This window comes from Sciurus vulgaris (assembly GCF_902686455.1).
Source record: "Sciurus vulgaris genome assembly, chromosome: 11".
Taxonomy (NCBI): Eukaryota; Metazoa; Chordata; class Mammalia; order Rodentia; family Sciuridae; genus Sciurus; species Sciurus vulgaris.
Window position 1 is genome coordinate 48,079,488 of NC_136472.1, and position 25,503 is coordinate 48,104,990.

Here is a 25,503-nt window from a genome sequence, read left to right on the forward strand (position 1 = left end):
ATGTTCTGCCTCACCTCAGGCCCCAGGGAAAGGACCCGGCCTTCTATGGACTAAGACCTCTGAAACCATGAGCCTTCAAATATACTTTTCATCCTCTACAGTTGTTCTGGTCTGGTCATTTAGTCATAGCAGTGAAAAAGCTAAGACGTACCAAACTCAATAAGCATAAAACTGATCTCAGAATTATCAGATTTCAAAGACTTTTACTTTTTTGACACACTTAAGCACTTTTTATCAAGATGTTATTGAACACCACAGTGCCTTCCTGACTTAGCTGGAGAGCAGTCTGCCTGTCTACTGCAGTGGTCCATGCTGGGAGACTGTCCATGCTGTTCACACCAGGGAATGACAGCAACAAGAGCCACTGCTTGTCTTCTCCTGAGTACTCTAGTGACTCTGCTCAGTCTTGAGACTGCTGAGCCCCTTCTCTTGCCAGCCTATCAGCATCTTCATTCTCCACAAATCCCAAATGACCAGGGACATGCATCCACTGAATGTCTGTGCAGCAAGTGAGCTTCAACAGCTGCACAAAGAACTCCTTGTTGATCATCTCTTCTCCTACCCTCATCCTCCGCCAGTTCTTCCAGTTTGGACCCACTTTGTGATCCCATATGTACTAAATATGCTGTCTGTATATAGAACAAATTTATTGATGTTCTGAGTCTTAGCTTGTTCAATGGCTTTGTAGACTGCTTGGATTTCTGCTCTTAGGTTTGTCTGGGAAGTCTAACGCTTACGTTTAAAGGATGGCCTGGTCCCCAGTAGACAACTCCTGCTCTTGCTCTCCTCCACCCATTACTGGAGCAGCAACCATCAGGGTAGAGGATGGCAGATTCTCCCATATGAGAAAACATGTCCTTGCCCACTGCAGGGGCTAGCTCTGCATTCTGTGGTGCATACTTTGCGCTGGGCTCTGAGCTCTTTTCTTCTGGAAGGGCTCCCCCGAGTCACTTGGTGAATTTCACTTGGGACTCCGGTACCTGTGTATTTTCCTGCTTGTCTGAATCATCTAGGTTGGCAGTTTCTGGAAGAGGCCCAGGTCTCCTCTTTGTGGCAAACTTCTTAAAGTCTGACAGCAGAAAACCGGTCCACTTGTACTCTGCACTCATTCCAGGTAGGGAAGAAGCCGGTGCTGAGGCCAGAGAGCTGGCTTAGAACATCTGGAGCCCGCTGCAGCTGCAACTGCAGTGCACCGCGACCAGGTCCTCTATACTGACCAGGGGCAGCAGCCTCCTGTGCATTGCTCAGCTGGGTGTGGCTCGCCACATCATGCTCCCGGGGGCTCTAACCCTGGAGTTTATTTCCGCAGGAGGCACGGGAGATGAAGTCCCATACCAATATAATATAATATAATATAATATAATATAATATAATATAGAGAACAGAAGAGGTGAAATAAGTAGCACATCTAAAGGCTGCACAGTGATGGAGAAGTACATCTGGTTGAGGGTAGTGTTCAGATTGTGTGAGCGAGAGCAAAAGTGAAGCATACACCTAGGAAGATAATCGCCATTTCGTCCTTGGATTTCAGGGAGCTTTGGGGATTCATGATGGCTCCTTAAGATAGCAAGGAATAAGTGAAGACGCGGGATGGATTTCCTTTCTCTGACATGAAAACGTGCTATTCAAACAGAATTTCTTGTGGCTCAAAAATAAGGAAAAGCAGGGAGGCAGAAGGACACTAGGTAGGATTGCAGCAGAGACTCCAGGAATTTGACGACAGAAAGTTGCTCATTTGGCTCCCTTAGTGAATGTTTAGTGGACATCAGTGTGTCAGGAACTCTTTAAGTGTACAGACTCTTTGGATCACAAACTATCTTACAGAAGTACTTATCTTCTTATTATAATCATCTTCTATTTCGTTTACTCATCAATCAATGATCTTTCTGACATTTGACTTCTGTATTTTTTTCCTCTTCTTGTTTTGTTGCATTTGTCAGATTTTATACTTAGCCACACTTCTCCAACTTTCCCCTTCCTACTTTAACCAGAAGTGTATTAACTCTGAACCTGCACTAGTTTATTACAGCCCAGGAACCTGAAAAGAATATTCAATGGAAACTCTTTAGTTCTTCTGAAAGTGTTGTCTCTCCCTTTGGAGTATTAACAAGAGATAAATCCAGGAAATTGTGGAACTTCTACCATCATTCAGAAGGAGAAAAATTTGAGCTGTAACTGATCCTAAGTGTTATTTTCACCACCTCGCACATTACTGCATTATCAGTTTGTAGAAACTGGAAATGCTGAAAAATTCCAGAAGCAACATTTTCTCACAACATTAGATAGAGGCACAGACTTAAAAAGTAACACCAACCTTTCATGTGAGAGTGTACTAAGAATTTAAGGATTGCAAAGTGATAAGAAAATGGTTGAAATTTATTTGAGCTTTTTACGGCATGGTCACGTGAACATGCATTTTACTGAAAGGTCAAACTTGTAAATGTTTCTCTGAATATTCTGTGCCTCAGTATCTAAAAATTGACCTTTATACTGTGTTTATTCAGCACAGGCAGAATACACTTTTAAAATATTAGGCTATTATCTTGATAGATTTCAGAGCTCATCTGCTGGTAGCTGTCATGTGCATATGTCTTTTGCTGAAAGATGCTTGTAAAAGATATTTTCCATAGTGCATGTGTGAAGGAGCATATCCATAATTGATCAGCCATTTGGAAACTGGATAAATCATAGCAACTGCATTTATGAATCACAGAGTTTCTGGTTTACTCATGAAAATAGTAATTACTTCTTTTGAGTATGTGGACTGCAGTTCTAGTAGGTGAATTTATGTCTTTTAGAAATATATTGCCATATTTCTTATTAAGCTTTCCACTTCTTTTCCAGTGAGACATGTAAGTAGAAAGCTTTGGAATGAATGACTTTTCTTCATTAAAACAGTTTATAAGAAATCATATTTCTGTTGATCAAGGGATAGACACATCTATTATATACAAAGAAGCATGAATTTTGGATTAAATACAGAAATATTTGTATGATATTTCTTAAACAGTCTATGAAATAATTTATAGAATTGTGTCACAAAGAAAATTGGAAGTCTTTGGAGATACTGCACAAGGGAAGAGTAATTATAGTTATAGAATACTTAATAAAAATTAAAAAGGAAACTAAAAGACAGTAAAATACAATAAGATGCAACTAAGATAAATGTATAGATAGATGATAGATATAGTTACTTGTATGTTATATATATATATATATATACACACACATATATACATTTCAGAATTTATTTGTTACAAGAAACTAGAGTTTTCATGAAAATATAATTAATTAAAGCAGTCAGAGGGGGAAAAACTGTTAAAACATAGAAGACTATGTTCTGTCAAGAAAAGTCTTTCAAGAATAGGTTGAATTTCTGTGAACTTGGACCTTAGAAAACTCATTTTACATTTTAATCATCACTTCATTGTTTCAAATGAGGTGATCCCATTTCTATCCCATCAGTGATATATTTTTCTTGAATAACATAAAATTAGGAAATGTGATGACATGACTGAGACACCTAGGACAGTGATATATCAGTAAGTTACAAGGGAAAATAAAAACTGAGATACACTTCAAAGAAGGATGCATATCCCCAAAGAGATCAACAGGAGGAAAGCTGCTAGCAACCCTGGGTATGCATATTTGTACCCTCTTCAAGGTAAGTGGAGACTCAATAATAATGTAGGCCTGCAGAGATCTCTTATTTTTCTTTGGAGGGAATTCTTTTTTTGAATTGTGGTTTTGTAGAGACACTTAGAGTTTAGTGTCCTGTAGTGAAGCCCTCATTTATTGATCATTTAGACACAGCAACATTCTTTGTCATCAGATTGCTGAACAAATCAACAAAGACTAGGGGTATAGTCAGTCCAATGGTAGAGTGCTTGCCTGGCATACACACCACCCTGGGTTCATCCTTAGTACTGTCAATAATAAATAAATAAATAAATAAAAAGACTTCAGTAAGTTTTAATTTCTGACAATTTATGTAATATATGTCTACATATCCTTAAGAGTCCTATAAAAGACACTAGCAAGTTTGTGTGAGGGTAGAAAATTGCAGAATGTAATCATCAGAAAAAGTCATGTTAAAAAAATCACACATCTTTTAGATTTCTGATATATGTCTTCTCTATCAGGTCATATCACTTATAAAGCAAAAGACATTACAAAGACACCTTATGTTAAACAGTATACAATATCATGTACTAGAAAAAATCATATTGCTTTAGTATCTAAAGAGGATCTTATAATAGAAATCAGATAATAGAAACAGTATTAGAAAGGGTTTTAGGGTTTCTACCACTTCCCTTTTGATCTTGAGCACTAACTTATGGAATGTACAATTTCACTAGAAAATATGCTGTGCTGGTCAAATGCTGCTTGTTTTCAAATCCACCCTCACCTTTATCCAGCTATACTGCATCACAGCAAGTCAAATTTCAATTGCCTGGATAGTTCATATTCTATGTTAATATTTTTATGTGTGAATGTTCAAGAATATAATATCAATATTTCCTTAATTGAAACCACCTGTGCAATCATTTGATCTTATTGAAAAATGATCATTTCGGACTGCTCTTTATTGAATCTAATTCTTCTATCACAGGATGTATATATGGTTGATCTCTTTGTTCAGTGGGACATGTTGTATGAGAACTTTAGTGAGCTAAATAACTAGGTACTTTTGTATTGTAGTCACAAGGTAGGAAAAGATTCCTAAATTTCACTTTACACTTATTATTCCTATCATTTCTCCCACTAATTTTACAAATAGCTGCATTTGGCTAGTTTGAATTATGCAGATGAAACTGCACTCTTATTTCAATGTAATTTTTCTAATTAAATTTTAATTATTTTAGTGTTGTAAAAGACCATAACAATTTAGGTATTTGTAATCCACTGTTCTCCAAGCATATCCTATTCAAGATCCATTTACGTAATTGAAAATTATATAATCACTACTAAGAATTAATGAATTACTATAGGGAATGGCTTCTAATATTGTTCTTTAACAAAAAAAAAATTTCTTTCCAAATGAGAAGGTAGATAGCAGATAACTATGCTGGGGATAATTTAGCTCCAACACAACCTGTGGTTTTGCTTGAATTCTCAGTTCATCTATAGATAGGAAAGAGTAATGAGGGGGTTAAGTATTGAAGATGAGGAGCTAGGATTGAGAGAGCAAAGTTGTTTTCATCATGACAGTGGTAGCTGACATAACATATAATGCTTAGAATCTCAGTAGATTATGTCTAAACTTTCATATAATATTGAATTTATTGAATTAAGAAATATTCAAAAATTAATGTACTCAAGAACTCAATACAGCTTCCTCATTTCAGCTGGCTTTATGTAGTGTCTGCTCAACCAGAATCTATAGCAACAGTGTCATTTAGTCTACCAGTGCTTGCTGCAAGAGTGTGAAGTAATTTAAATTCTTGACTATGAAAAAGCAATCTTGAGAATGCTATGGTTTTCTCCACTTGTTTCCTTTCTATTTTTGTTAATTATGCCATATTCCCTGCTTTAAGATTTCCCCTGACATTGTTCATTCACAAGCAACCAGTTTAGCTTCTGATGCTTTTGTTTTTTATTGTTTTTTTAATTGTAGGGATGTGCAACAGTCTGACTCGTGCACATGGTGAACTGATTAGGGTAGCTAAGCTCATTAACTGTGCTCTCCCTTCACTGTCTCTGGTACTTTACCTTTGCAATAATTTCCTCTTCTCTTCATTCTTCTGCTTAATGGAGGTCTTTTAAAATATTTCCAGGAGTCATCATCCTTATAGACTAACAGTATATATCCAATAGTCCAAAACCATCATGGCCTCCATTCTTCCTTCTGTTCTTTGAGTATAGTATGATCTTTCCTGAGGCTATGAATCAAAAACTGTCTTCTCTCTTCATTCATTCTGTGGAGGGACCCCCAGCATATTGATTATGTTTCCCTTTTCTGTCCTTCCAGGTACAAATGAGGGAATCACAGTCTAATAATGTCTGAAAAGAACATTTATTTCTTATATATCCTATGATGGATAGCATGATTAAAATCAAGCTTTGTCCACGTTTTGTTTGACATTAAGTACTTAAATACATTATTATTATTATCCAGTCTAGATGTATGAGAAGCTTAATTTTATCCATTAGTCCATTGAAAGAGAGTAAAAAATCCTCTCCAGGACTAAACAACAGATGGTGCAAGTTTGTTTGCATAAAAATGAGAGACTTTGTGTATAAAAGTGAAGTACTAATGGGTTCATGTAAAGGAATCAATGGCAGGAATGAGAGCCTCTACAGCTTAAAGCTTGACCTTCTTTAACTCCACTAGGTGCAACTAGTGGATTTTGTCAATATCATGCTTATAGCTCTGGTTCTTCATACCTCTTGGCTATGCAGAATGAGTAAGTACTATTTTCAGCCACTAGGGACATAGTTCATACTCTGAATGGCAAACAGATGTATTTATTATGAGCACTTCCTTTGCAGAGATTTTTATTTAAAGGCTTAAAGAATAAGAAAACCAGAAACTTTTGGAGATGTGCTGTAATAATCCTTAGTGTATATATATATATATATATATATATATATATATATATATATATATACAAAATTCTATTTGGAACTATCATTTATCTGTTGTGTCTGCTCTTACATGGGGAGAGAGTAAGCAAAAAAAGAAGTTGCTTTTACAATTGAGTGAATAACTTGAAAGATAATTTGTATGTAACAAAATATGTCATAGGAACAAAAAGTTTTCTTAGAAGATTCTTCAACTTTTCACACCCCTCCATAAAAATGGAAAAGTTAGTTTCAGAGGAATATTTGAATATATTTGTTCTCCATTATAGGCTGAAGAATAGAATAAGAAATTTTAAATTACACACAAGTAAATCTTATCTAAAATATGTTAAAATCTCAGCAGTAGCAAAATTATTTTTGAAAGAGCTCTTCTATTATGACAATTTTGTAAACAGATGGGGGAACTGGGAGGCACTGATATGACATGACAGCATTTTCTGGAAAGCACTTTAAGTGAATGTCACAGTTCACAATATATGTGAGAGAATAAACTCCATGTAGCAGTATGTAATAAGCCCTGTTCCATGAGCCAAAGACCTCTCTCAATGATTCTCTCATCAAAATAAATGAGAAAAATTGAATTTGGGGGTAATCTGAGAAACCTTCAATTTTTTTAACATTCACTGAAGATAATTAGCTATAATCTATGATAAAGAATGAATGGAAAGAGGGAGGAGTGGGGACAGACATTTCCAGAGATGCAAAATATCAGTCATTATTCTACTTTGTCTGTGAACTGGCTGAGTACCAAGGTGTTACAGAAAAAAAAAAAAAAATGTTTGCTGTACTTTCAATCAGAATTCAAAGGAAATGGGTGTCTCTGATAAAAATCTACTTTTAAAAGTACCATAAAATATAATTCTAATTAAAAGTGACAGTTCTTATACATCTTCCCAAGGTGGTTTTGGAAAATGTGATAACAGATGGGACTTAAATTACTTTTTGCTGCCTAGTATTAAAGCATCATTTGAAAGATGGAGATGTACAAAAAAAAGGGGGGGGGAGTGGAATATTTAAACCCAAGTTTAGTTAACTAATGGTGGCTCGCTTTAGAAAATTAGAATAGTCAAAATTATTATCATTTGATGTAAAAAAAGTAATGTGCAGAGCACAGTCATTCATTTTCCTATTCAATGAATGCTTATTAGGCATGTATTATGTCAGACATTCAGTTACAATCTGAAACTAAAAATGATATTTGCAGCAGTCATGAAAACACATAATATCCATTACAATAAGATGGATACTATGGAAGAGATGTATAAAAGTTCACTATTCAAAATGTGGTCTGTGGACCATCAGCAACTGGTATCAGTTAAAAGGCTATTAAATTCATAGGATCTCACATCACACCTGAGATCTTCTGAATTCGAATATGTAAAATCCCCTAGGTGATGCATATACATATTAAAATTTGTAAATTATTGGAATGGAAGATATGAACAAAGAGAAAGAATAAGTTATCACATTTTTGGTCAAAAACGAAAGGTCATTATTGTTGCAATAAAACAATTGGGTAATTGTTCGCATTTTGTAATGTGACTAAATTCCTTTTCGATACCACCTAAATAAGCTACAGTTTTATCAAGCCAAACTTCATAGAAAATGATATTAAGCTAACAGTTCAATGTATGATTTAATATTCATTTATGTGTTGACTCTTAATTTGGTCTAAACCATGGTTGGAAGTCATGTTATCACATGTTCTAGTCCAGGCTCCATACACAATTTGGACAATGTGTCCTAGACTGTTAAATTATTTGCTGTGAGAGACTCAGCCCTATATCCTATCTTTCTTTTATCCAGAGAATGTAGCACATTATATGCTGTAGAAAAAAAAGTAGCCAATGTACACATATAAAACTAGATACAAATGGAACTTTGAGACACTGTGAGGTTTATTTATTTTACAGCTTTCCATAAGGACTGCTTCCTTAAATCTCTATTATCTAAACACTCTGATATTTATGACCCTATCTGGGATGAACAAACAAGTTGCTGCATTTCTCTTCCTGGCTGACATCTACTTTGCATCCAGTCATTAACTAATGAATTAACCTGAAGAGATTGCATCCAGTCATTTTTACTAGACTTATTTTGATAATCATTATTATTGGGAAATAGTATTTCAAATTCTCAGGTTTAGTGAATTTTTTTATATGTATACTCATAACATTTGAGAGAAATCATATTTTATAAAAATAGCTTGGCATTGTAATTATCAACTAGGTTTGGCATTATAGGAACTGGATATAATGAAAGATTCTTTTCTTCATTAATTTCTTCCATATTTCATTATCATTTTTAATGTTTTAAAATTTAATAATTCATGAACATTACTTCACTTACTAAACTGAATTTTTAAAAAACTTGTCATGATTTAAATTAACTATCTCTAATTGGCCTTTAAGTACTATTCTAAAGTGTTGAACATAAGAGTTCTGTCCTGCTTTAGAGCAATCATACTAGATTCCTTCTTTGAAAAACAAGCAGGTTTAAACCAGTTAGTTCTTTTTTTTTTGGAAAGGCATAAAAATATCCCTTCTTTAGTTATGATTCTCTTTGAAATACATACATTTTAAAATTTCAGTACTGCGTTCAATCAGAAAATTCTTGTAGATTTTTTAAGGCCAGTAATATTATCTGTCTGAAGGTGTGCAAATATGTATTTTGAATAGACAACAACAACAATCAATAGATATTTAAATATAGTTTTATTACACTGAAGTTTCATCTCACTCCAGTCAAAATGGCAATTATCAACAATACAAGTAACAATAAATGTTGATGATGATGTGAAAATAATCACCCATACATTGCTGGTGGGACTCCAAATTGGTGCAACCACTCTGGAAATCAGTATGTAGATTCCTCAGAAAAACTTGAAATGGAACCACCATTTGACCCAGCTATCCTACTCCTCTGCATGTACCCAGAGGACTTAAAAATCAGCATACTATAGTGACATGAACACATCAATGTTCATAGCTGTTCAATTCACAATAGCTAAGCGATGGAACCAACAAAGGAGCCCTTCAATAGATGGATGAATAAAGAAAATGTGGTACAGACACACAATGGAATAGTACTCAGCCATAAAGAAGAATGACATTAAGCATTTGCAGGTAAATGGAGGGAAATGGAGATTATCATGCTAAGTGAAATAAGCCAGTCCCAAAAAAGCTGAAAGAGAATGTTCTCTCTGATATTTGAATGCTGACCCACAATTGGTGGGAAGTAGTAGGAGTGTAGGTTCACCAAATTGGACAGACAGGACTTGGTCTAGATTGCTTGAGTCCGCACTAAGTATCTGAGACTGGCCTTAAACTTGCAATCCTCCTGACTCTGACTCATTCTCCTCCTGAGTTGCTGAGATTGCAGATGTGCTCCCCCTGGAACAGCAATAATAAGTCTATGATGTAAATATTGAGTGTTTGCATTGTGAAATAACACTGTTATTCTGTTATCACAAAATTTTGAAGATCCCAAAGAAATCTCATTCCCAAAAATACACTCTGTTTCAAATTTTGTTTGATAAAACAAAAGATTTGGATAAAGTAGCTTAAATACAAGTCAAAATGGAAAAAGACCAGAAATTGCTTCTGTGTTATGACATTTATGTTGGCATAAAACAATTGTTAAAAGTTAATATTGGGGAGCTGAGGTTGTGGCTCAGTGATACAGCACTTGCCTAGCATGTATGAGGCACTGAGTTCAATCCTCAGCACCACATAGAAATAAATAAATAAAGCATCGTGTCCATCTAAAACTAAAAATTTTTTTAACATTAATACTGAATAAAGTGTATTATTGTGATATTTGAGATATGCTCTAAATTTTTCCAAAATTTATATTGTGTATATACTAATATATTCAAATGTCATTTATTCTCTTCACTATTGCTATTACTTCTGCTTCCTGCTACTGTGTTTACTGCTGTTATTACTAATAATTATAATTTTTGCCATCTTTTATATGGTAGATTTCTGCATTCCTGATACTGTGTTAAATAATTTTCATGCGTAATGTCACTTAGTAAATGTTTATTATAAGCCTTTTTTATGTCTTGTGGAATTTTAAGGTCCACAAACAATGAAAACCATCACTTTTACACTTTTAATTTAGATGATATGTTTATCAGTTCTTAGACTGATATGTTTATCATTTAGCACTGATTTATATGAAGTCCTACATTTTTCTTGATTAGATAGATTAGCTTTCCTTATAATTGTTTTTTATGTCTCAATAAGGTATATATGAATTACACTTTATTGGAAGAAACACCATTCCACTACTTTCCTTTTGTAGCCTAATCAGTTTTTGATATTCCAAGAATGACAATTTCAATTAAAAGTGGAACGTAGGCCCTGAAAGCAAAATTAATATTAGACCAACAGCAATCACACAAATCTTACACTTTACCAATTGACTATATACACTTTGGTGTTAAAATATTTAAATATGAGATTGGGGGAATAAAAGGAGAGCCCCAAGAACCTCATTTGTAGATGAAAATTCCACTTTTCTATTCAACTTTGAATGTTAAACAGTATGGCACAAAGGGTGTCACAACATTTTCCATCTGGCCACCCCTCATCAAAATATGTCATTTATGTTCCCTCCCCTTGAATCTGAACAGCTTATAATTCACTTGTTAGAGGTAGAATATAGCAGAAGTGTGATTTCTATGTGATTTCTGAGCTCTCTCAGAAAAGGTGTTATAGGTTGCAATTCATTTACTATCATAGTCTTTTCTTCAATCCTCAGCTTCAGAGTAAACATTTGTTATAGTATAGATGTGAGATGTCCCCCAAAAGTTCATATATAAGACAATGAAAGAAGATTTAAAGGTGAAATGATTTGCCCTTAACCCAGTTTGTGAATTAAACCCCTGATAGGGATTAACTGAGTGGTATCTGTAGGCGGTTAGGGTGTGGCTAGAGGAGGTGGGCTTTTGGGGGTATGCCTTTGGGGTTTATATTTTGTCTTTGTTGAGCAGAACTCTCTCTCTGCTTTCTGGTGCCATGATCCTAGCTGCTTTCTTCCAGCACACACTTCCATTAATGGTGTTCTGCCTCTCCTCACACTCCAAGGAATGGAATCAGCTGTCTATGAACTGAGACCTCTGAAATGTGAACCCCAAAATAAACTTTTCCTACTTAATATTTGTTCTTACTGGGTGTCTTGGTCATGGTGCAAAAATGCTGACTAAAACAACATTTAAATTGCATTGATTTTGCCAGAGTCTAAGACTGAAATATGGCCATATGGGGACACTACAGGGAGAAGGCACAGTATTACATGAGGGAAGTTATATGGACAGATGGCTGGATAATCCCACTGTTCTAGCTCTGCTCCCATTTGAGTATAATCACATGAGATGCCTGAAAGACAAGACCACCCACCAAGACCACCCTTAATTTCCAAATTAGAAATTTTGAGGGATAACAAAATATTTCTTGTTGCTTTAAGTTTCCAAATTTTTGTGTAATTTTATTCTAGCAAAGATAGTTGCAGCAATTTTTGGTTCTGGAGTGGGTTCTCTTACAACAGAGCCTCCCAATCATTTGTTATTGACTTTGAGATAGAGCAACAGAAAGAAGATGGAGGAAGTTTGCAAAGACCATTTATGGAAAACTGATGGGACTGGAGGTGGCCGACAATTAGATCTCAAGAAAAGGTAGAAGGAAATTACTGATGGCTAGAGGAAAGAAAACCTTTGATATGTAATGGCAGATTGCTCAGTAAAAGTATCACTACAGCAGCGTGAAAAATAGAAAATATATATAACTCTATGTCCTAGATTAAGGATCATCAATTTTCCTGTAAAGGACTAGATGAAAATTATTTAAAGTTTATGAGACACATTCTCCACTGCACCTATTCAGATCTACCATTATATCAGGAAATGGTCCATTTGCAATTTGATATGGTTTTACCGGGACCACCACAGACTGCACTTGACTACTCAGAGAAAAAATGACCTCCAAAAGATCTCAAAGTTGTGCCTGATGGATCTTGTCTGTTAGTAAGGCTACCAAAACTTATTTAAGGGCAACAGCCTTATGGAGAGCCTGAGAAGAAGGACTTAATTTCAAATGTTTGTTGTTAGAATTTTTGTCTTATGAAATAAATTTTCTACTGATAAAAAAAAAGGTAAAAGTGAATTATATTAGTTTTTACTAAGAGAAAGATAGTATCAAGCCTTTTGAACTCCCAATATTTTATGGTCAGGAAGCTGATGGAGAAGTTTTCTCCATTGCAAACCCAAGCTACTTCTACAGTTAGGATTTCATGGAGGCAGAATTAGGAGTTCAGAAAATGAAACCAGAGGCCCTTAAAAGCAATTCACAGGGAGTTGATGTGAACCCTAACCAAATCTCTGGCTACAGATTTAGAGTACAGAATGGTGTGGATCAGTGACTGCTATGCATCCTTATTTTTCTATTTTGAATGAAAATAGCAAAGTTTTCTTATATCTGTTCCAGCATGTCCATTGTGAGCTGGGTATTGAAGGAGTAAATCATAAGATTCCCTCATTCACAGGTTATAAGTATAAAAATATAAGAGGAGAACACTGAGACACAGATGGAGATGCAGACAGACGTGGAAAATAGTCACTACGTTCAACAAAGCTGTTTTCTATTTTGACCGAATTTAGAAGAGAAAAATTTTGGGCCATGAGCTTGAAACTTAGACTATAATGGTATAAGACTTTTAGGGCAGATTTTGAGAGTGGATTAATAGATATTTCACATTAAAAGAACTTGACTTGTGGTGATCAAAGGGTGGATTGTGACTGCATTTCTCAAAGTATCATCTGTTTCCACTTTAGATTCTAGAAACTTTTCACGTCATGGAGAAATGATCTCTTGAATATGAGTGGTCTTATGACTTGCTTATAGGCAGGAGGGCAGATTGAAAATGATTCAGCCTCACCAGGTGCAGTGGCTCATGCCTGTAATCCAAGAATGCCTATAATCCCAGCAGCTCAGAAGGTTGAACCAGGAGGATCACAAGTTCAAAGCAAATCTCAGCAACTTAGAAAGGTACTGAACAAATAGGTGAGACCCTATCTTTAGTACAAACGTTTGAAAAAATGAACTGAATGAATATGTCATGAAGGATATATGCATGTCTGATTGATAAGATCAACACCTGAAAAATTCTTTGTAAACTCTAAGAAATACTTTGGGAAATCTTAGCAAATGGAGGAATGGAATCAACATTAACTGGTGGATGTAAGATTAAAAGCTTTGTGTAATTGATCTATAAAATATACTTATGGACATATAAGTAACCAATGTGTACTTATGTTTTAATGTGGAAAGCATACATTTTAAAATCTACTATATCTCTTTTGCTTAAAATATTTATAGACATTTACAGTTTGTCATATATAGTTACATATAATACTTTACTTGACTTTCATAGTACAATCATAAAGTGGGTGCTATTCTTTCCTTCAATTAGAGATGAGGAACCTGAAGTTAAGGAAGACTAATAAGCTAGACTATATTTTCACCTTTATAAGGACCCAGGACCAGGACCTATATTGTTATTTCAAATCCATATATTTTCCACTTAGGTATTATTTATTTAAGACTAATTGTGAAACCATTTAGCAACCCACAAGACATTAACACAGACCAATGGGGACAATCACTTGATAAGTCAGAACAGACACCAATCATTTGCATGGCAGTACTTGTGTGATAACTTAGAGTAATGGTGTATAGAATTAAGGCAAAAATGAACCTGAAGAGAAGTCTAGGAAAACCTGATATAAGACATTGTCTCCTTTCTTTAACATTATTATTTTCAGTAAGTAAAATGAATATAAGGAAAGCTCAAATAATCTCTTAAAGTCTGTACCATGTTCTTTAGGCTCTTCTGAGCATCAGATGATCTGGATAGGATTATACAGGCAAGCAATTTATTAGGAGAAAAATGAGAAGCATGTCAAAGGGTGTGGAGGATGAACTGTGAGGTTGTCATTTACCCTGTAGAAGAGGATTGAATGGAAGGAAAGATGAGTAGTAAAATGTTTTAGACCATAGCAAAGTCTTAAAAAGTTTCAGAAAAGCTGATGAATAGGTATCAGAGTAGTTACCCTTCAGAAATGACTCATGTCTGCCTCAGATGGGTCTACTTTAGTTTCCATACTATTGTTCAGTCACTGACTGGACACATTCACTTGCAATCATGGCATCAGAAGTAAATGCATGTTTTATAGTATAGTAAACAGGATGAATTCTACCCCGTGCAGTATGCTGCCTGAAAGGCACAAATATATGGTCATGATGTGCACATATGTGAGTGATGCCAAAATAGTAGATAATAAGTCCAAGTTTTAAAACCATTTCTGTGTTCCAGAGAGTCGGAAGGAGACCTTCAGGAATACCTTACCTCTCAATTTGAAAGGAGGTAAGTCCCGTAAATCTTTAGTCAATGTGTAAAGCAATAAAAAGTGTAGACAATGTAACAGCAATAATTTCACAGATCTTCATGTTTCTAAAGTTTAAAGATGGAAAAGCACTCTAGTTTGTGTTAAATAGCTGAATATGAAAAATAAATAAAAGAATACTTGGGAAAACTTTCTTAGAAAAAAATTACATAGTTATTAGATAATTTAGTTAATATAAAAAATCAGCCAAATTTACAGAAGTATCACTCATAGTATAACAAAACAGAGGCATCCCAGGCACTCCGTTGTAATACTGAAGAACTGGAAATTAAAAAAAAAAAAAAAAAAATCCCATATCATGAATACATTCCTGATAAACATTAGATCAAAGTTCTGTTCCCAAACAAAACTGCCTTCCAGAATGAAAAGCAAGTCATTTTTTAAGGGTTAGGGTTAATCCAGAATTCCATTTCATTTCCTTTTAATGTCATATAAAAAATTATGTTATTTAATAGAAGTTACAAAATACACAAAAGGATAAAGTATGACAATAACCAAGGAGAAAAAAAAAAAACAAAAACAGTAAAACCAGATCCCTTAATGATCCCTTAAGGAAGAGGGCAGAGCCCTGTATCCACAGGTCACAACAACAATATAAGCTGTAACAACATATAACCAAAAGAGAAGCCCTATAATATCTGATTACATTGTCCCATATTGAGGTGGCTATAAAATTCTTTCCCAGTCTTGTCCAATTGTCCAGTGACAGACTGGATTCACCAGCAAAACTTACATGCATTTAGTGCATACCCAGTAGGCATGTCTGGTGTAGGTATGTGTCTAGTTCACAATGGTGTTGGCAAGGACACACCTACAGATGAAAGAAAACATCAGTTACAGTTATTAGTATAGGTAAACCACATCCATCTGGGAAAATGCATGTCCGCTTTGAATGCCAGGAAAGCACAGTCGCCACTTGTGGTGGTTTCCCTGGGAGGTGATAACACACTCAATCAGCTTGATCTTGAACTTCAGTAGGTTCAGTGTGCTCCACCACCAGGGAACTCAAAATTGGCCGAAAGGAAATAGCAAAAGTGCCCTTTAAAATCTGGGTCCCATTTGCAGAAACTGGGCAAGTCACCTGTACCCAGGGGGACATCCACAAATTATAAGGAAATCTCACTCCAAATCTTTTCCCTATGGGGCTAACAGGGTTATCCAATGAAGGTGTTTCGGGGGATGCTTTGTTGTCCAGGGTCATATCAATCTACAGTTTGCCCCCTTTTAATATAGTAGGAGCAGGCAAAAGAACATTCCCTTCTTCAAATCCAGAATTTTATTTTATTGTATTTTTTTTTACAGTCTGCATTTTGATTCATTGTACACAAATGGGGTACATCATTTCGTTTCCACAACTGCTGTGCAATACAGCAAAGCTTCTATGGGAGCTGGTCTTCCTTGCTGGGGATGCTCATCAGAGCTCTCACGACTACCCACAGGTGCTGTGCCCACATTGTCATGGAGGGTAGGTTGAGTGCAGACTTAAGTTCTTGCTTAAGCAGATCATTATATCTCCCTTTTATGCCTGCAGTCTGTTAGTGATATGGGACATGCAGCTTCCATGAATCCATAATTAAGTGGCCCATCATTGCACATTTTGAGTGTAAAATGAGTCCCTTGACACTTTTTGTTGTGATGGACCATCAACATGGTCAGGGCATGAATCATAGCACACTGATTTGCTTGACCACTAGACCAGACAAACAGCAAGCCTGTAGCCATATCCCCTGACATCAAGGCAAACATGGCCCCTTCTGACTGTAGTAAAGGGCCAATGTAGTCAACCTACCATCATGTCAGAGGGATTCATTCCCACATTACCTGACCATCTGTGACTCCAAGGCTTTGGGGGTGTGGATATTCCTAAACACAAACCACACGTGCCTGGCAAGCCTCTATTAGGTATCCCACATTAAAGGCAGACCCCATTGTTTGACTACATTTCACACAGTTTTCACATCTGTATGCTGTTGGCAGTGATTTAACCAAGCCTCTACATCAGTGGTTGGTGCCCACTCTAAACACCACACCCTAGCCAAAGCATCTGATTCATTATTCCCTAGACTAGTCAGGTGGTATGGCCAGTAACATGCCCTACAGTCACCTCTTCTTGGTGGCTTTACTCCCAGAGTTTGCTAAAGAACTTGCCCCTAGTACACAGCACAACTGTCATGCATATCATTATGGGGGATGCTTTATTTACTATCACCATTTAGCTCAGTTCATTGACTATTTTGTCTTGTACTCACACCAAACCAGTGTCTTTTTCCAGCACCACAGCCGCTGCCATCCACACAGGCAGTCGTCCATCGCCGGAGTCATCAGTGTACCAAACTCTGAACAGTATAGGTGCCTTACCTCCAAGGTATGGGCTTGTTTATGGTTCATCTTTATAGATAACGAACCTTTGCACCTCTCTCTGTTTTGGCCCCTGCCAGCTCCTACTGCACTTGGGCTCTCTCTTGGCCCATACCAGCTCCCCAGTACTCCTGGGCTATCCTGGCCCCCGCTGACCTCCAGCACATCTGGGTTGTACAAGATCAATAACATGCAGTGCATGGGGTTTCTTGCCTCTGTCTGCTCCTGGAACCCCTAAATCTCACAGGTTCTCTTGGTCTCTGTCCAAATTATTTCCCTAGGTCCACCAAGTTGCTTTGTAGATGGATCATGTTGAACATGGTTACCTGGACCTGCAATGTTGGCAGCTGCCTATAGAAGCCATCAGTTGCTGCTATTTCATTTTCTGCATCATCATTGGTCAGGCTTGCAAGCATTAATCTTCCTCCTCCTCCTCAGACTCCATCTGCACTATAGCACAATTTGAGGAGTATTTTCAAGGTATGGAGATGCTCCTCCAGTGGCCATACTCTGGCTATTAAGGCCTCTTCCTTATCTTGAAACTCCTCATCTTGGCAGTCTCTGGTAAAGCTGCATTGGTTTTTGCTCTCAGAACTGTAAGGAACATTTATCCCATGGGGACCAGTGGCTGTGCTTGGCAGCTTCTCAGGTTATTTCTTCATTTCCTCTGCACTGCCACTGCCATCTTTGTCCTTTGCCATGGTCTTGTGCCAGGGCTCTGTTGCTCAGGTCACAATCAGCTATGCCTGTTCCATGTTTACCACAGGACAATCATGTCTTATCTATGCTCACAGGAAACACATTCACTGTATCCCAACTCTACACAGATCTTCATGCTAACACACTTGGCAACCAAATGCTAAATGTTGCTCAGTGACTATAGGTTCCTCCTGTCTACCAGGGTTGAGGCATCTCTCACCTGTGGAATATCCTGCCAACTCAACCAACTGTTACATAGGGACTCTGCCCCAGGAAACAAATTCAGGATTCAGCAGACAGAAGAAGATGCAAGGTGCAGTTAGGATAGTAGTCAAGCTTTATTTAGTGGTGGCCATAGACTCCAGCCTCCACTTCAGCTTCAGCCCCCGACCCTGTAGCCAGTTCCTTTGTATCTCCATTTCACTCTCATTGACCCCCATTAGCCCATTTTACCCTGAGTGTCTTCCATAGGTTCTTTTTACATGCAAGTCAAACAAAGAAGGAACACTGCCTACAAATTATATGAGGGGGTGCATGCTCAGTTAATGTTTATGACTTAGAGTATATATCTTGAATCAGAGTGATTCTCCCCTTTTCTAACCATAACACATTTAATTCCCAGCCCTAAAACTAACATAAACTAAAAACTAACATACCCCACCAGACATCTTGGCAAGGGAGCCTAACTTCAGCTGTTTTGTGCCCGTCCCCAACAGGAATACAGATCAGAGGCCAAGGAGTCCAGTTCCCTCCCCACCATTGAGTCCAGTGGTTTGCAGGACCAGCTGAAGAGGAGAGAACTTGAAGGGCAGGTGTGACTATACTCTAAACCTGGGAAAGTCAGGAAAGGCAGGGTCCACAGGCAGCAGAAGGGACAAAGAATTGGCTCCGCCCCCTCACAAGTGGCATTCTGGGGAGGCTCCTGCAAGGCAGGCTCCCAGTGTAGATCAGCAACTGCTGGGCTCTAGTGGTGCATTGATTTAATATCTCCAGATTAGCTGACACTCAGCAAAGCACCTGAAGGCTGACTCGACCTAAACCTTGCCTTTGGGAGCTCCACCTAGGAACTCCTCTCACAGAACTCTGCAGGGACTCCACCCACTGAGTGGAGCTGACAGGACTTCCCATTTCACCCTACCTTATTCTGCTGAGAAAGGAAGCTGGGAATTTTTGAACTCCAACTGGCAACTTGGTGAGTAACACACACACAAAAGGAAGGGTTTGACAGCCTACAGCCCCTACTTTTGCACTCAGTACACACCTCAAGAAGAAATGGAAAAAAAGACAGTAGGACACAGAGAGTGAACAAATATTCTCATTGACTATTTAGACCACTGCAATGGAAATGATTCCTTAATTTTTCATCAAGAATCTCTATTTCTCTTCTCTCTTCTTCTTCCTTTTTCCTCTTCCTCCTCCTTCCTTTCTTTCCTACTCTTCCTCCTCCTCCTTCTTCTACCTCTTATTTTTTTTTGTGCATGTGCTGAATGGTTCATGGAAGTTTATACATATTCTTATTAGTTTTTTTTTTTCTCTCATGTGTAGCATTTTTTGAAGGTATTTTTCCTTGCTCTGTCTTTTGAGGGTTAAGGCTTTTGATTAGCACATTTGGATTTTGTTTTTTGTTTTTCACTTATCTGTTTCCCTTGTTTCTCTTTCTCTCTTTTCTTTACCAACAGCCAAATTCTATTATTTTATTTTCATTCTTTCTTTGATGTTTTACACTAATTTTTCTCCTCCCTCATAACCATCACATTCTACATCCCTTCTTCACTCTCCCTGTTCATCTTTTGAAATTGCAAACACTTTTCCACCCGCCTATCTGTTCTTCTTTCCTCTTAATTAGCTCTATTCCTAATATCTTAGCACTAATTGGTTTATATATCACCTGTCTCTACCACAAGTGCTTTAGCAACTATTAATGCAGTATAAGTCATAGATCACACCTGGTGTTTGATTTTATGCCAGACATTATACATAATTACTTACTGTTTTTTTGTAATGGCAATTGCTGATTCTAATATTTTTATTCATTGTACCAATTAACACTGTAGATGTCATAGCAGGAACTATGTCTTTAATGTTATATATTGTGTGAATTAAGTATTGCTATTATTTTGCCTCCCCCTAATATGTGAGGTAATAGAAACCTATAGGGACTTTATAAGCTCAAAGGGTAGAAACTCTGCTGCTTCGGATCCATACTGATAGATGAGTAGAAACACAAACAATATGAAAAAGTTAATAAAGATGCTATGGAACTAAAACATACAATTAATAATTTAAATTCATCAGATATATATAGAACATTTGTCTATCAATGACTGAAAACACTTTCAGCTCAGCAGCAAATGGAATTTTTTTTAACACACCATATTTTTGACCACAAAGCAAATCATAGCAAATACAAAAAAATGCATACATATCTATATCTATCATATATATATATATATATAGAGAGAGAGAGAGAGAGAGAGAGAGAGAGAAAGAAGGAGGCAATAACGTGCATTCAATCCAATCATAATGGAATGAAATTAGAAATAAATAATAAGTAAAAACAAAAAACATTCTAATACCTGGAAACTAAATAGTACACTATCGAATGATAAATGGAGTGCAGAAGAAATCAGGGTTGAAATAAAAACCGTACTTAGAGGTAAATGAGAATAGTAATACACAATCTCAAAATCTCTGTAATGGTATGAAGACAGTTCTAAGATGAAGGTTCATAGCATTGAGCTCATACATTAAAAGACTTTCTAGTCACCAAATAAATAATCTAATGTTAAATTTCAGGGTACTATAAAAAGAAGGAAAAAAGCACACAAATCAGTAAAAGACAGAGAAAAATTAAAATCAGAACTGAAATCAATGAAATTGATATTTTAAAAAATTCAAAAAATCTATTAAACAAAAAGTTGGTTCTTTGAAAGAATAAACAAAATGGATAAACTCTTAACCATACTAACTAAAGGAAAAGGGGGAAAACTACAAGTTATTAAAATATGTGATAATAAAGGAAATATCACCACAGACACTACTGAAATACAGAGGATAATAAAACAATATTTTGAAAATTTATACTTCAATAACTTAGAAAATCTTGAAGACATCAACAAATTCCTACAGATATGTGTCCAACTCAAACTGAACCAGGAGGTCATAGAAAATTTAAACAGATCAATTTCATATACTGAAATTGAAGACACCATCAAAAGCCACCAACAAGGAAAAGTCCAGAACTGGGTAGAATCTCAGCCAAGTTCTACCAAACCTTTAAAGAAGAACTAACACAAATCCTCCTCAGATTATTCCACAAAATAGAAAAGGAAGAAATCTTCTAAACTCATTCTGTGAATCCAGTATCACTCTGATACCAAAATCAGGCAAAGACAACTCAAGGAAAGAAAACTTCAGACTGTGTTCCTTCATGAACACAGATGCAAAAATCCTTAATAAGATACAGGCAAATCACATACAAAAACACTTCAAATGATAGTGCACCATCATCAAGTGGGTTTCATACCAGGAATGCAAGGTTGGTTCAGCATCCTGAAATCTATAAATGTAATTCACCACATCAACAAACTTAAAGTTAAGAATCACATGCATATTTCAATAGATGCAGGAAAAGCATTTGAAGAAATACGGCACTGATTCATGTTTAAACATTGGAAAAACTGGCAATAGAAGGAACATCCCTCAACATTGTAAAACCTATATATGAGAAGCCCAAGGTCAAATGGAGAAAACCTAAAAGCATTCCCTCTAAAAACAGAAACAAGACAGGGATGTCCTCTTTCACTAGTTATATTCAACATAGTTCCTGAAAAGCTGTCCAGTAATTAGGAACAAGAACAAAAAAATCTTAAAGGGATGCAATTAGGAACAGAAAAGCTTAAACTAACTCTGTCTGCTGATGACATGAGCCTATATTTAAAAGACAAAATTAATCTCCACTGGAAAACTTCTTGAACTCATAAATGAATTCAGAAAAGTAGCAGGGTACAAAATTAACATCCTCAAATCAATTATATTTCTATACTCCAATGACATCAGTAGAAAGAGAAATTAGGAAAAATATCCTATTCGCAATAGACTCAAAAAAAATAAAAATAAAAATAAAGTACTTGGGAATCAATCTAATGAAAGAAGTGAAGAACCTCTACAACAAAAGCTAAAGAAACTCTAAAGAAAAAAAACAATTGAAGAAGGCCTTGGAAGATGGAAAAATCTCCTATGTTCTTGGATAGGCAGAAATAATATTGCCATAATAGTCATACTACTGAAAGCACTATATGAATTTAATGCAATTCTTGTTAAAATTCCAATGACATTCTTCATAGAAAAGATAAAGCAGCCATGAAATTTATTTAGAAAAATAATAGGACTAAATTAGCCAAAGCAATCCTAAGAGAGAAAAGTGAAGCAAGGAGCATCACAATACCAGAACTTAAATTATACTATAGTGTCATAGCAACAAAACTGCATGATATTGGCACCAAGGCAGGCAGGAGGACCAATAGAATAGAAGACACAGAGACAAACCCTCCAAAATGAAAATGTCTCACATGAGACAAAGGCACCAAAAGGATACATTGGAGAAAAGATACCCTCTTCAAAAAATGTGCTAGGAAAACTGAAAATTCATGTGTAGTAGAATAAAATCTAACCCCTATTCATTTAACCCTGCACAAAACTTAAAGTAGATAGGAATCTTATTTTCTTAACAAGACTCCTAAAGCACAAGAAGTAAAATTAAAAATTAACAAATGGGATGGTATCAAACTACAAATCTTCACAGTAAAGAAAACAATAAAGAAGGGGAAGAAAACACCTACACAATGGGAGAAATTTTTGCCACCTACACCTTAGAGAGAGCATTCATCTCCAGGATATATAAAGGACTTGAAAAACTTAACACCAAAACAACAAATAATCCAATTAACAAATGTGCAAAAAAAAGTGAACGGACACTTTTCAGAAGAAATAATAAAAATGGTCAACAAATATATGAAAAAATGTTCAACTACTCCAGCAATTACCGAAAAGCAACTTAAAACTACACAGCAATTTCATCTTACTCTAGTCAGAATGTCAATTGTCAAGAATACAAGTAAAAATAAATGTTGACAAGTATGTGGGAAAAAAAGTATGCACTCATACATAGTCAGTGGAACTGCAAATTGTTGCAATCACTGTGGAAAGCAGTATGGTGATTCCTCAGAAAACTCGGAATGGAACCACCACTTAACCCAGTTATTCCACTCCTGGGTATATATCCAAAGGACTTAAAAGTCACCATACTCTTCTGAGGCAGCCACATCAGTGTTTATAGCAGCTTAATTCACAATAGCTAAGTTATGGAGACAACCCATGTTCCCTTTGACAGATAAATGGATAAGAAAATGTGGCATACATACACAATGGAATATTACTCGGCCATAAAGAATGACTTCATGACATTAGCTGATAGATAGATCTGGAAACTATCATGCTAAGTGAAACAAGCCAATTCAAATAAACCAAAGACTGAATGTTTTCTCTGATATGTTAGCTAACCTGTAACAAGGAAAATGGGGTTTTAGAATTTCAGTGGTTTAGACAAAAGGGAATGAATGTAAGGAGAAATAGGAACAGGAAAGACAGTGGAATGAATGTGACATAATTTTCCTATGAACATATGAATACATCACAGTGAATTTCACCAACATGTATATCCACAATACTGGGGTCTTAATTAGAATAAGATATATTCCATGCATGCATAATAATATCAAATTGGATTCAACAATCATGTATAACTAAAAAAAAATAAACCAATAAAACAAAAAAATAGGTAGTTTAATGATCAAAAATGTAGATACATCTGATAAGTACTATCTAGAATATATACAGAATTCAACAAAAAAGTAAAAATACCAACTAAAACTCTGGGTGACAGCTATGAATAGTCATTTCACAAAATAAATATGCAAGTAGTTAAAAATATAAAATTATAATAACCCTATTAAAATGCAAATTAAAGTCACAATGGAATACTTTTTCACATATTATACTATAGCTAAATTTTAAAAAGTAAAGGGTGGGAAAACAGAATATGCCTGCTCAAAATATGAAGGCAATTAAGAAGAGATGAATAGATGAGAGCTCTCAGTCTTCCATTTGCCTAAAGCTAGACATAAATTTACAGAGAGAAAGAACGCGTTTGTCCCCTTTATGGCACCAAGGAAGGGGAAAGAACTGAGGACAACTCTGGACCTTAACTGTCTGGAGAAGACATCAGAGGAAGCTACATTAACAAATGTCATTAACAAGTATCATTAACAAACCTTTGCCTGACAGCTTTTTGCTTTCAAGTAGACACAATTCCAAACTCAAAGTACCCTTTGTCTGATTGTTTCTCTAAAAATGTACTTGCTTTTTTGATGATATGCTCTATAAGAAGGAATTAAAAGTCTCTTTTTTGAGAAGTATTCATTCTTGGGGTGTTTCCCATGTGTATATGATATAAATGTGTTAATAAACTTCTGTTCATTTTCTTTTGTTAATCTTTCTTTTGTCATGAGGTGTGTTCCAACTAAGCACCTATGGGATGTGTTTTTCTTCCCCTCCCCCCAAACGAAATAACGAATGTTAGCATCACTGAGATGCAACTGGAAAACTGGTATTTTGCTGTTGGGTATGTAAAATTTTATGATTATCATTAAAATTACTTAGAAGTTTTGCTGGTGGGGTTGCAAATTAGTGCAGCCACTCTGGAAAGCAGTGTGGAGATTCCTCAGAAAGCTTGGAATGGAACCACCATTTGACCCAGCTATCCCACTCCTTGGCCTATACCCAAAGGACTTAAAATCAGCATACTACAGAGATACAGCCACATCAATGTTCATAGCTGCTCAATTCACCATAGCCAGATTGTGGAACCAACCCAGATGCCCTTCAGCTGATGAATGGATAAAGAAACTGGCATATATATATACAATGGAATATTACTCCACCATGAAGAATAATTATGGCATTTACAGACAAATGGATGAAATTGGAGAATATCATGCTAAGTGAGATAAGCCAATCTCAAAAAACTAAAGGATGAATGATCTTGCTGATAAGTGGATGAGGACATATAATGGGGGGTAGGAGGGGTTAGCGTTAGGGTTAGGGTTAGGGATAAGGAGGGTGGTAAGAATGGAGGAAGGAAGGACTGTATACAGGGAAAAGAGGGGTGGGAGGGGTGGGGGGAAGGGAAAAAATAACAGAAATAAAATAAAATAAAATAAAATAAAATGTGAAATCAGAATAGTTAGAAGATAAAAATAATAAACATAACCTTAGAAGTCACTTAAAAAAATAATGTTGAATATATACTTCTCATTCAGTCTTGTATATTTGCA

The 25,503-nt window shown here is 36.0% G+C and overlaps 1 pseudogene across 1 annotated transcript; it reads right to left on the minus strand.

The window, feature by feature from the left end:
- Positions 1-400: 400 nt before the first annotated feature.
- Positions 401-17,826, minus strand: LOC306638516 (ribonuclease H1-like; annotated as a pseudogene). The gene is made up of 2 exons: positions 17,737-17,826; positions 401-1,284 (listed from the first exon to the last, which is right to left on the minus strand). The product of its transcript is annotated as a ribonuclease H1-like (transcript).
- Between the last annotated feature and the right edge of the window lie 7,677 nt (positions 17,827-25,503).